At 37.7% G+C, this 14,385-nt stretch overlaps 1 pseudogene; it reads right to left on the minus strand.

Moving 5' to 3' along the window:
- Positions 1–4,515: 4,515 nt before the first annotated feature.
- Positions 4,516–7,180, minus strand: LOC120121648 (annotated as a pseudogene).
- Positions 7,181–14,385: the final 7,205 nt, after the last annotated feature.

Genomic DNA, 14,385 nt, shown 5'->3' on the forward strand with positions numbered 1-14,385 from the left:
TCACTAAACAAGGTAAGAAAATGGATTATTAATCCATCTAGAGGTTGGATGCATTCTAAATAACTCCTTATAACCCAAAACATAGCTAGAATCCTCACAAATCTTTCAAACCCCATTTTTAGATCTATGTATAAAAACTAATGAAATTGAGCTTATATTGAAGCTTGAAGAATAAAGAGTTGAAATCTTACCTTGGATTCACTCAACTAAGCTTGGATTTCTCTAAATTCTGCACTTTAGAAAAGAATGAAAAAGAAAGAAAGATGAGAAATTAGGAATAATATTTGGCGAGTTATAAGGGGGTTAGTTCGTGTAAAAATCATATATAATGAAAGGGGTTTACAGCTTTCAAAATAACTATGGGTAAACTACACTTTTAGTCCCTTTACTTTTATTTCATAAATTTACTCATCCTCAAACAACAACTCACTTTGGGCCCTAACTCAAGTCCACAATCAACAAATTTGGTCAAATTATAGTATAAGGTCCAAAGGCTCAACTTTGGGCTTTAATTTGACCTGAACTACTAACCCAGGACTCGGGGTGTTACAACTCTCCTCTCCTATTATGAAATTTTGTCCTCCTCAAAATTTACTTGGATAGAAAAGATACGGATACTGAAGCTTCATATCTTCCTCTGTTTCCCAAGTAACTTCCTCGACCCAGTCATTTTTTCAAAATACTTTTACTAAAGAGATCTTTATGTTTCTCAGCTCATTCACTTCATTGGCTAGAATTATGATCGGTTTATCCTCATAAGACATGTCAGGGCTCAACTTGACTTGTTCTAAAGATAGGACATCAATAGGTCGGAATAATATCTTCGGAGTATGGACACATATAACACATTATGAATGCGCCCAACTTTGGTGGTAAGGCTAAACGATAAGCTATTGATCCTATTCTCTCGAGCACCTCGAAGGGATCGATAAAACACAGAATCAACTTTCCTTTGCAACTCAATATCCTTACGTTTCAATTCCGCATACGACCTATGTCTATCTAAAGCCTTTTTAAGTCTATTCTGAATCACCTTGACCTTTTCTTCAGTTTATCGGATCAGTTCTGGCCGTATTATCTTCCTTTCACTAAGCTCGATCCAACAAAGAGGAGTTCTATACTTGCATCCATACAGAGCTTCGTATGGAGCCATCTGGATGCTCGATTGATAATTGTTATTATACGTGAAATCCACTAATGGTAGGTGATCTTCCCAACTACCTTCAAGATCCATAACAACGCATCTAAGCATGTCTTCAAGAATCTGGATTACATGCTCTGAATGACCGTCTGTTTGAGGGTGAAACGCAGTGCTAAAATGAAGCTTGGTACCTAGGGAACTGTGAAGAGTTTCCCAAAACCTATAAGTGAATCTAGGGTCTCTATATGAGATGATCAAAGTTGGGACTCCATTCAACCTCACTATCTCGCGAATATAGAGTTGTGCTAGCCTCTCTAAGGTGAAGTCCATTCTAACAGGTAAAAAGTGAACATACTTGGTTTACCGATCTACTATCACCCACACAAAATTATGCATGGATCTAGTCATTGATATTCCCTTCACAAAATCCATAGTTACTCGGTCCCATTTTCAATGCGATATCTGAATAGACTAGAGTAACCCTAAGGGAACCTGATGTTCTGCCTTAACCTGTTGGCACACCAGACAATTTGCTACAAACTCAAAAACCTCTCTTTTCATGCCCAGCCAGAATACAAAGGTCGAAGCTCTTGATACATCTTATTGCTTCCAGGATGGACAGAAAGCAGACTATAATGAGCTTCATGAAGGATATTGCTATGCAACTGTTCAACATCAGGCATACATAAAAGACCTCTAAAATACAATACATCACTATCTCGTATTTCAAACCTTGGGGCCTTGCCTCGGTAGACTTGCTCCACGCGAGCTCTTATATAACTATCAGAACTTTAAAGTCTCCAGACTTCACCCACTAACTCGAGTTATACTATTAGCTTGGCTAATAAACCTCCATCTCTGGATATACTCAGACGCGTTAATAAGGTTCTAAGCTTTGACTTTGACTTTCGGCTCAGCGCATCAGCCACAACGTTTGCTTTTCTAGGGTGATAATCGATAACACAGTCATAATCCTTAAGAAATTCCCCCACCTATGTTGCCTCAAGTTTAGCTCATTCTAGGTAAACAACTGCTGCAAGCTCTAAATCGTGGGTGGGTTAATTCCACTCATAAGGCTTGAGCTGACGAGATGCATATGCTACTACCTTTCTATCTTACATCAAAACACATCCCAGACCGTTTAGCGAAATTGCTTTCCCGACTCAGGTTGGGTTAAGACTGGGGCTTAGGTCAACAGGGTCTTCAATTTCTCGAAACTATAATGCTGCTTTTTACCCCACACAAATGATACACCTTTTTGGAGTAACTTTTTTATCGGGTCGACTATCATAAAAAACCCTTTATAAAGTGACGATAATAGCTCGTGAGACCTAAGAAACTGCGTACTTCAGTTACATTCTTGGGTGGCTCCCACTCAAGGACTGCTTGAACTTTCTGAGGGTCAATATGGATACCATTTGCTGTTACTACATGCCCCAAAAACAAAACCTCAGACAACCAAAACTTGCACATTCCAAACTTAGCGAATAGTTGACGGTGTCGAAGGGTCTAAAGAACTATGTGGAGGTGTTGGTCGTGCTCATCCTCTGATAGTAAATACACCAGAATATCGTCTATGAAAACCCACCACAAACTGATCCAAATACGGGTGGAAACTCGATTCATGAGATCCATGAATATCATCGGGGCGTTGGTGAGTCCAAACGGCATTATTAGGAACTCACAGTGACCGTATCTTGTTCTAAAATTCATCTTTGCTATATCCACTTCCTTGAGCTTTAACTGATAATATCCATATCTCAAGTCGATCTTGGAGAAAACACACGTGCCCTTGAGCTGGTCAAAGAGGTCACCGATCATGGGTAAGAGATAACGGTTCTTGATGGTCAACTTATTCAACTGTCGGTAATCGATGCAAAATCGTATCGACCCGTCCTTATTCTTAATGAAAAGAACCAGTGCTCCCCATGGTGAGAGACTTGGCCAGATGAAACCTTTCTCCAGCAACTCCTAGATTTGACCATTTAGCTCTATTAGTTCCGTTGGTGCCATACGATAGGGAGCAATGGACACCGGAGCGGATCCTGACATTACCTCAATGCCAAACTATAATTCTCGACCGGACAAAAATTGTTGTCTACATGTTGCTTTTTGGTAACTCTCTTCCAACAAGTGTATCGGTTTTTGACCCATCACGATATTTATATTAGGTGTTTTTTCTCGGCCTTTTCGTTTCGTATGATGTGCCTTTGATTGAATGCTCCATGATAATTTGTTTTGGTTATGTGAATTATTTTTCCCGTTTTTGATTACTTTCCCTTATTGCTTAGGAGTCAGCTGCACCACCAGCCAATTGTTCCCACTTCTTATGATGAAATGTATCAACGTCATTTTCCATCATTGGGAGGATATGCACCTCCTGCCTCGTATCAGCTTCCTGCCAATTTCTTTTGTTCCAAATACTGTTCTTTTTCCTCATGTTTCCCGGGGTATACTTTAATGAGTTCGTTTTTGTTCATAGCATTCTATTTGATTAGACTCTACGCTATGGCTAAGTAGCAATGATGTTTTCTTTTTCTTTTTCTTTTATTCTGTCATGTCCTCTCAACACTTGCAGAAAATTTGGCTCCATGGATATTTTTTATTTCAGGTTTCTCTCTATGAGTCAAACCATCCAAATGTATGCTTTCTTAGGGGGAAAATGGATGTTTGTTTAGAGATTTTCTGAGTGAAAGGTTGCATTTAACTTGGACTTATCTGAGACTCACTAGAGGAGGAGAGCCTGCTATATAATATGGGTCCGTAAGTTTTGTAGTTCTCACTCCCCCGACTATTTGCCCCATGTTGTGGACATCTTTTTCATCCGATGTCTTGAAAAACAGAAGGAGGTGAACTAATTTAGAAATAATGGGATTTGTTCAAACTAAAACTCCATACTATTGAGTAGAGGCATCCATCAAAATTCAAGATTGATATTGTATTGGGATGGAATACCAGGAATCTACACCATTATTCATCTATGACAAATAAAGCAGAAAATGAAGGATATTTTTATATATTGAAGAAGAAAATGTTCTCTTAGATTCATGAATTATAAAAACATTGAAGAATTTTTGTTTGAGGATTTGATTTTATACTAATTTGTAAAAAAATAAAAATAAAAAAAGATAACCCAAAAAAGCTCACACATATAAAAATTAAGTAATTAAAATGCTAGTTTATTTATAATTGAGTTATAGAATTTGTAATTAAATTTTCTTGGAATAATGCATCATAAATTATAGAAAGACCTACTGAAATAGATGTATAAAACCAATAAAAAAAGTATGAACCATCTTCCTGCTATTGTGCTTGTCTCGGAGATTTCATCTTCATACAATCGGCAGCGATAAGAAAATAATGGCTAGTGAGCGGCTAAATACCATTAATTCAGATAGAGCTGTAAATATCAATCCCACTTCATTCACAAAAGGTTTCTACTCCGAATATCTCCTTACTAGGATTAGAGGTTTTGTTCTTCTTGGATCCAGATGAGGTAGGACAAGATTGTTGGACAATCAAAACCGAAGCTGGGGATTCCAAATACATTGAAACTAATGTCTCCCCGAGCGGTCCCAATTCTGGGAATTTCACTCCAGTTTGCTAGCCCTTCTGTCAATGGGGATGTTCTACCATGTCCTCTTCCCACTACATATAAATCGAAATCATTGTAAGCATCACTTATGGCCGACACAATCTGGTCTCCACTGTTAACTTGTTTCTCAATATAGGTTATAGATTGATCATGCATTGTTCTGAACCTAAACTCGTTTATATAATCATCATCAAGCTGCTTCTGCCTCTCTCTCTCAAACCTATCTGTGAAAATCTCTGGCTCATTGTCGTTCTCAACCAACTCAGAAACTTGTTTTCCTGGAACGAATCGGACTAAGGTAAACATTAGTCTTGGATTGCCTGCCATTCTCCAAGCAAGCTAATGCCTCGCGGTCCACGAACAACATGGCAACCCGACACTCCCGCATGCTTTTTTGTGATTCTGAGAAACAAGTTAGGCCACGATCCACAAGTAAACCAATGGAACAGGTTGAAGTTTCCAGCAAGTTTTGGTTCACAATCTCATGCTGAAGGTTTTCATCTGTCCATCCGCCATGGTATTCGCTTGTGAAACGGGATCAAAATGATATTGGCGAACTTGTCTAGGGCAAAATTGTTAACATCCTTGTGCATGGAGACATAAGGAGACACAACTGTTAGTGGCTTAACAGTGGCCCCATGGTTGTCGTCCTCAAAGGATTCAAAGGTACTCACTATTTGCTCCGCCTCAGCTTTTTCTTTGCTGTAATTGTTCCCAGTATCAATGGTCTTATTCTTATCATGGAAAATCAGCATCGCAGAAGTGCGTCCTGCCAACTCAACTAAATGAACAGCAAAGACTGTAATCGGGGATTTTCTTGTGGCATTTGAAATTTGCAAGAGACTAATCAAGCCGGACAAATTTCTGGTGGAGTGAACGCATGCAAGGACACGAAGTGGTGTATCTGGTTTACTTTTCACTAAGTGCCTATCATTGTAAGACTTCAAATGCCTCGCGGACATGTGAGTGTAACTCACAACTGGGCCAATAATGACGGTCATAAGCATTATGGCAACCACAATCCAAGTAAATGTTTGTTGGTCAAAACCCTGAATATGTGTATTTTTCTTAAATAAGATTAGAATATATAAAAGATAAATAGCCATTGATGAAAAGCAACTGTATATACCTTCATGTTTCGCCCTTCATTAAGAATAATGATGGCAAGAACTCCTTTAGTGTTCATGAGGACTCCAAGGGCCAAACCATCCCGCATTGGGCACTTAAAGTAGAGGCAGACAAGAAGAGTAGCTACAATCTTGGCAGAGATAGCCATGAGTATAACTAGGATCACTAGTCCAACAGAATAGTCAGCAAAAATAAACTCGATATTGGTTCTGGTGCCGGTAAGCAAGAATATAGGGGGCAACAAAATTCCCACAACGAACTCTTCAACTTTTTCCTTGATATTGCTCCCAAGCTCTCCTCCAGATATCATCAGTCCAAACATAAAAGCTCCAAAAAAGGAATGTACGCCACATAATTCTGTGATAAATCCTGAAAGGAACACCAGGGATAGAATGAAATGCATGTGTTTTTCTGATGCTGATGTCTCTTTGCCGGCAACACAGATGTGTCTAATTATCTTACGAATGAAGGGACGCAATGAAAACCAAAAGATTGTCATGCACAGCAGCACTGGGATTGCAACGTACAATTCTTTTTCCCCATTGATTAAACATAGAGCTACAACCAGCAGACACGAACATGATAGATCATTGACAACGGCTGCAGTCAAGGCCATTTTACCAAGATCCGTATACATAAGCTTCAGGTCTGAAAGGATTCGAGCTAGGTCGGGAAAGCTCGTAAGGCTAAGGGCAATGGACCAGAAGTAAGCACCCATCTCAGGTGCGCGATCAGTTGACTTTTGTTGCAGCACTATAGAATGTAATCCGACTCCTACTGCGAGGGGAAAAATAATACCAGCAATGGCAACGCTCAAGGCCGTTCTTCCCATTTTTCGAACTGGAGTTAAGTCCATCTCCAGACCCACCAGGAACATATAGAAAGTTACTCCAAGGTTGGCCATTGTCTCCAGAAACAAACTCCCTTCAAAAGGAGTGATTTTCTCTGCTACCCAGCCCGTTATTCCCAGTGCACCTGGGCCCAGCAAAACGGCGGCCTACATAATGAACCAAATTAAGTTCTCTTTAATTTAAACAATAAATAAATATCTTGTAATAACATAAACATACAAGAAGTTCAGAAAGAAGACGAGGTTGACGAAGAGGCCTGAGAAAAATCATAAAAACACGAGAGGTCGCTATGAGGACACTTAATTGCAACAAAAAGATAGGAAGCCTTGTCATCACGGGGTCTACGGATTGCCAGTAACTGTTGGATATAGGTTTGTTTGCGTTATAACATATGGTGAATTCATTGCTCATGCCAAAGCTTATGTTGTACTTTCCTTTGGTATAGAATTTTCGGCTATGACTCATTTTGCTTCTTCCCTGGACCAACAATGTGCAACCAAAAGATTAAATTAATAGTCACATGCATTGTCGCTGCCCATATATTTAGTGAGGAAGTTAACAACTTTTACCTTGTTTTTTCTTTCAAGAAAAAGTTGTTGGAATACGTGAAACTCAAACCATTTATTTATCTTAATCAATCAATTTGGTTGTCAATTCAACAATGAATATTCCGTCTCATTGATAAATTCTAATTTTAGTTTAGTTAAAAATGTATTACTCTATAAAAATAAAAAGTTGTTCAATTATATTGATAAGAATTCTATAAATAGAGTAAGTAATCAGATTTTAATTTAACCAGCATACAATTTATTTTGCACAACACTAAAAACAACAACAACAAAAAAACCTTGTTTTGGTTCAAAAAGATTTGTGATAAAGCCTAAATAGGACAATTCAATCATGTATAGTAGTAAAAATTTTATTTTTCTAGTAGTTCGTTCAGTACCAACAGACTTAAGCAATGTCTTAACTCAGTTTTAACACTAATTTTTCAACCATTATATTTTGATCCTGGTTGATATTAATTCTCAAATGTAACCTTAAATAATAACCCATTGTAATAAATAAATAAAAACTCATCATTTAAATTAATTTTTCTTTACTTTCTATGTTTAAAACTGACATTTTAAATTTCATAATATATTTTAAACGCATAATTTTGTGCCAACGAAACTAACCTTTTATGCATGTCGTTTGCTCAATGATCCATGTCCTTTTTGCACGGGAGCGATTGAGTCAATTGTTCATGTTGTGTGAGATTGTCGTCTGGATCAAGCTCTTTGGGCGATGTTGTTTTTTTAGTGGCCTCTCGAGGGTTTTCAGTGGGATTTCAATTCATGGATGGGTTGGTTATTTTCTAACTATTCGACTAGTAGACATGCAGAGATTATTGTTGTTCTTTTTGGGCATTAGGGTTTTATAGGAACAAATTATTACATGAAGGAAAGTATACAACAGTGCCTTTGTTAAGTCTCAATTTTCAGATTTCTTATCTGCCACAGTTCGTTTTCAAGGCCCGTTTCCGTCCTCTCGTATAAGATGGTTCCCCCCTCCTCAACTCCATGTGAAGGTGAACTTTGATGCTCATTTTGTAGATGCAGATCAAGTTTCTTGGTCAGGTATACTCATTCAAAATGAATATGATTTCATAATAGGCGCATGTAGAAGAAAGGCGATAAGTTTTACCTCGGTTTTTGCAACGGAGGCGATGATGGTGATTCATTCAATTCAGCTAGAATCCAATTTGGGTTTCACACAAGTGGTGTTGGAAGGTGATGCAAGATCTCTGATCCAGAAACTCTCATCTGAAGCTCTTGATTTCTTCGAGATCGGTGTTCTAACTTGCGATACTCAGCGAAAGGTTAGGACTTTTTCTATTGGATTAATATCAATAATTATGGAAACATATTTTTAATATATATTGTTATCATAAAATATAAAATAAATTAAGTGATCAATTATGTTATAAAATCATAAAGTGTTAGAAGTATCATAAAAATAAAAATATAAATATTATTAAAATTGTATTTATAATTTGATGATGGGCAAAGTTATAAGTATAGACAATAATTGATTCTTAAATTAGTCAAGAAATAAATATATCGTATTTTCTCTTATCACGTTAGAGAGTTTATATTTAAGAGAACTTTATCTTCTTAGAATATAACAACCAAATAAATATTTAAGAATTTTAATATATCAATTAATTAAGGTACTCTTTTGCATCTAGTATTTTTTATTCTTGTTGACTTGACGTGATTAAATTTTGATTAAGTTTCGTATTTATTATTGTTTGATTAAGTTCGGGTAGGTACAAGTTTATAATATATATAGTTGTAAAACATAAGTGTAGATATTACTAAATTAACGTTAGAAATGTGCCCTAACATACATCTATTGTATTTTATTTTTGCAAACACAATCGGCTAAATTGTACAATCCTGAAATGTATAGACTAAACCATAAGCCCAAAAGAATCCAGCAAACCCACGTGCCAGTCCAAGGTTAACTAGGATTTCCAACCAAGCACCCGGTGCCGTCTCATCAATTCCACACAATCTGGACCTCATTCAATGGTCCAAATCAAAGCAAATTTAGGTTTTCCCATAACCCTAGTTAGGCATCATGCACAGTCGCCTCCTCACCGTTGGATCTATGCGGGATCCAATGGCCTAGATGAAACATTAATTAGGGTTTCACCCTAATCTACCACCGCCAATACAATCAACCATAGGATCAAGACATCATCCGATGGTCTGTATACACCCGAGAATACCAGTCGTCGATCTGGCGATGTGTGTAGCACATGTTCGATCCCTTAAATCCCTAATGCACTAACTGTATCATCTCTAGCAAAGATACACCTAAATCTGGTACCAACATGATTCTCCTCGCTCGTGTGACTTCTTCTAGATCCCCATGCCATTGTCACAACAGGGAGAGATGCCTCTTTTGTGGTACGAATGTCAGAGGCAGTTATTGAGGGATTTGAGCCCTTGGATGACGTAATGGAGATGGATCAAATGAGAAAGACTTATTCTTTTCCTTTCACACACATAAAAGAGACAAAATGAGAAGAAATAAAAAAAAAGAGAAATAAGAGGCTTTTAGGGTTTTTAAAAAAAGGGGATTTAAGGTTTAGTAACCTCAAAATGGCCATAGATCTTCAGTGGTCGACGGAAGAGTAGGGTCATCTCCACGGTGGATGAAGGAGAGGATTTTGAGAGAAAGAGTTTGCATCTTTTGGCAAAAAAGAAAAGCGAAAATAACCTCAGTGACAAAAAATGCCTTATAATATACGATTTTAACCAACTTTTTTTGGATTTGCCAAAATGACCAACTAAATCGCAATGCGATCGATAATTCGCAACGCGATCTCCGGTATCGCAAATAAGTTTCCAGATTGACAACGCGATTCTGACTATCGCATTGCGATTTTCCAAATTCGCGTTGCGATTTTCCGACTATCGCAATGCGAATATGTAAATCGTAATGCGATTATGACTATCACAACGCGATTCTGACTATCGCAACGAGATTCTAACTATCGCAACGCGATGCTGACTATCGCAATGCGATTTTCAAAGCGCCATTATTATCGTAACGCGTATTTTTTTTTCAAATTCCAACACGAATATTAATATCGAAACACTGAACCGTCCACAGTATCCGTAATCGCAACTTATAACCTAAAAACTATCGCAATGCGAATATGTAAATCGTAATGCGATTATGACTATCACAACGCGATTCTGACTATCGCAACGAGATTCTAACTATCGCAACGCGATGCTGACTATCGCAATGCGATTTTCAAAGCGCCATTATTATCGTAACGCGTATTTTTTTTCAAATTCCAAACACGAATATTAATATATCGAAACACTGAACCGTCCACAGTATATCCCGTAATCGCAACTTATAACCTAAAACCCTAAATCACAACTCAGTCCCATCTCCATCTCTCACTCTCTAAGGCGACATCCGTCCCCATCTCCGGCGAAATCCGTCTATCTCCATCTCTCAGAGCCACCCTCACAATCATTCACGGTCAGAAATGGAAAATCAACCAAATCAACTACCGAGGGTTAGTTTTTTTAATTATTTTTATTTTGAAATTTTGCATTATTATTAGGTTTTTCATATTGAAATTGATGATAAGTTTACTGGTAATTTCAATAATAGATTAACCATTTCATTTAGATTGCTTATTAAATTCATTCGATTGCTGCCAATACTGCTAAACTGTTTAGTCTTTAACCCTGTGAATTTAGTATTTGTCTTTGTTTTGTCTTTTGGTTGAAGTAATGCAATCCATTCAAGTTTCAATTTTAGTATTTGAAACCGAGAATCGCAACGCGAAATGAAAATCGCAACGACATAATCGTAATGCGATTTTAGTTTCGCGTTGCGATAGTCATTTTCGTGTTGCGATTTTCATTTTCGTGTTACGATTTTAAGTTTCAGAAACTATTCTTCTTCTGCAAATTGAAACTTGAATGAATTGCATTACTTCAACAATAAAAAAGACAAATACTAAATTCACAGTGTTGCAAATTTAAGTTTGAAGAATAAACTACTACTCTTTATGTTTATTGTTCTTGGTATATCTTCACAGTGTAGTTTTTGGTATATCTAACTTGGTATCTTTATTGTTTTTGTAGAACTTTTATTCGGCTCAATTGACCTTAAGAAATAAAGTAAGCCAGGCCAAAACAATTGCGTCGAAGCTTTCACCTGCACAAAGAAAAATAATTGAGGATACTGCTTCGGGCCATGGCTGAAAGTACACAATCCGGGTGGAGATGCTATGTTGACCCTTCTGTTTCTTCAAACCATGACTAGCGATTTAAGAAATAAAGTAAGCCAGGCCAAAACAATTGCGTCGAAGCTTTCACCTGCACAAAGAAAAATAATTGAGGATACTTGCTTCGGGCCATGGCTGAAAGTACACAATCCGGGTGGAGATGCTATGTTGACCCTTCTGTTTCTTCAAACCATGACTAGCGATCTACCAGAGACTATACAACGTCGTGATGAAGAGGTATGGTTTGATTTTCCACCGGCGTATACATGTTTTGGGCGGGAGGAGTTTTTCTTTATCACCGGTCTACGCTTCGGACACGATGATGTAGGTCGGTACACTAGACATATTACCCACCTATCATGGTTATCCCGGGTTTTTCCTGAGCTGTCAATGGAGAAGCCGAATTTACACGTGGAAGACCTGACGAGATTATTGAATAAGAAAGATGGTTTTACTCAGATGGATGACGTCGATGTTGTCTGAGTATGCCTTTTAATACTTTTGCATGCCGACTTTTTAGGCAGAGAGGCCAGACAACCTATTCCTAATGATCTAATTAAATTGGTAGAGGACCTAAATGCATGGAACCTGTTTCTGTGGGGTTCGTATCTATGGAAAGCTACATGGAATAAGTTGTCGTCTGCCTTTGATGATCGAAAAAGTTTGCGTGGCGATGATTCCAAATACACTTTGTCAGGCTTTATTTGGGCCTTTAAGGTAAGAATTTTTATATAATGTTTCCAAAATTATAATTAATTATTTAACAATTACTAATGTTTGTTATTATATTGTTTGTAGATTTGGATATTTGAGGCCTTTCCCGCCATGCAGACATATGCATTAAAAACTTCTAATGATATTCCTAGGGCTATTTCCTGGAAGAGGAAACAGACCTTGCAGCAATGGGAAGATTTACTACCGTATACGACAATAAATAATGTAAGTTAACACAAATACTACCATATGTTTATAAACAAGTTATTACTAGTACACGTTTAACTTTGTTTGAGCTTTTATATTGTTAGGAGGCCAACACTCCATTACAGAGGCTGACACCCACGGAAGCTAAGCTTGCCACTGATTGGTGGCAAGCTAGTAAGCGTTTTTTTGATGGCACGGATGATGAGCAGCCTCCACTTCGAGAGCCATCACCTCACCCAGAGCCATCACCTGATCGACCCGACTATACACCTCCACAACGAGAGCCATCACCTATTCTGTCACATCATCGAGCCTCTTCTCCACCATCACCTCATGATAGGCGACCGACAAAGATGCCACGACGTTTATCTCCCTGTTCTCCACCTCCACCTCCACGGGATGAGTTAGGGGAGTTACGTGATGATGTCAATGCCTTGCGTGAGGAGGTCGGTACTTTACGCGATGACAATGGTGCATGGCGTGTTGAGGTGTCTACTTTACGTGGTGAGGTAGCCGCTCTACGTGAGATGGTAGCATCGTTGTAGAATGAGGTTCATACTCTACGCAAAGAGGTAAGTTTAATATTTTTCATATTTAACTTGATGATAAATTTACTCGTAATGTCACTTAGATTAACCATTTCACTTTGATTGCTTAGTAAATTCATTCGGTTGCTGCCAATACTGCTAAACTGTTTATTCTTTAACCCTGTGAAGTTAGTATTTGTTTTTGGTTGTCTTTTGGTTGAAGTAATGCAATCCATTCAAGTTTCAATTTGCAGAAGAAGAATAGTTTACTTTCGCAACGCGAAAATGACTATCGTAACGCGAAAATGACTATCGCAACGCGAATTTGACTATCGCAATGAAAGAATCGCAATGCGAAATGAAAATCGCATTGCGTTTCTTTCGTTGCGATAGTCTTTTTTGCGTTGCGATAGTCATTCGTGTTGCGATTTTAAGTTTCAGATTCTATTCTTCTTCTGCAAATTGAAACTTGAATGAATTGCATTACTTCAACCAAAAGAAAAATAAAAAAATACTTTATGTAATTCACTAATATATGTCTTTTTTTGTAAAACAACATATTGATGCATGGGTGTCACATCTTCTAATAGTAAGGAAATTGAAGAAAAATAAAAAAAATACGCGATATACAATTATGCCGACGTCTTTTCACGTAGTTCACTTGAAGAATCAACGACAGGAATCATATGTGTTGGCTAATGGACAAGCTAAACTTTATCCTGCATGGTGGGAGGTCGATAAGGTTAGTATTTATTTGTTTAAATATTTTAAAGGTGTTTATAAATAAGTGCGCAATTTGAATTATTACATTTCGATGCAGATGTTTATCCCTGTTTTGGAACGTACTCATTGGCTTCTCATTGAGCTTCATCTCCCATCCCTAAAGACAATAATATATGACAGCATGATAAATTACATATAATTGTCTGATTTGAGAGATATTATTAAGGGATGAAGCTCTCATTTGGCTAAATTCTTGGATGCGATTAATTATTGGACTTATTCTGGAAACAAGAAGCCAAAGAAGTTCAATGTTACAGTTATCAGAGACGAGACCGCACCACAACAAACGTCGGAAGCCAGAGGGGATTGTGGTCCTCTCGTATACATGTGCTTGGAGCGTTTGACAACAGGAAGTACACAGTTTCTACCTCCCACCGATAGAGATAGAGGTGCAGTAGGCTTGTGGTTTCGGCATTTTATGGCTAGAGCGATATATGCGAGACGCTGCCTACCTGCATCCGCGTTATGAAAGTGTCCATAAACAATTTGTAAGTCAAATACAAGTGTTGTTAAGTACCTATAATTCAATAATAATTTGTTTTTTGTTGGTTTTAGATGTGTAGAAAGTGTTATTTGAGCAAATGTTTGGTTTCTGCAGGTTAATCCTGAAGTGAGCTGCGTGAAATTGATGT

The sequence above is a fragment of the Hibiscus syriacus genome, unplaced genomic scaffold (assembly GCF_006381635.1).
Source record: "Hibiscus syriacus cultivar Baekdansim isolate YM2019G1 unplaced genomic scaffold, ASM638163v2 tig00110377_pilon, whole genome shotgun sequence".
Classification (NCBI taxonomy): Eukaryota; Viridiplantae; Streptophyta; class Magnoliopsida; order Malvales; family Malvaceae; genus Hibiscus; species Hibiscus syriacus.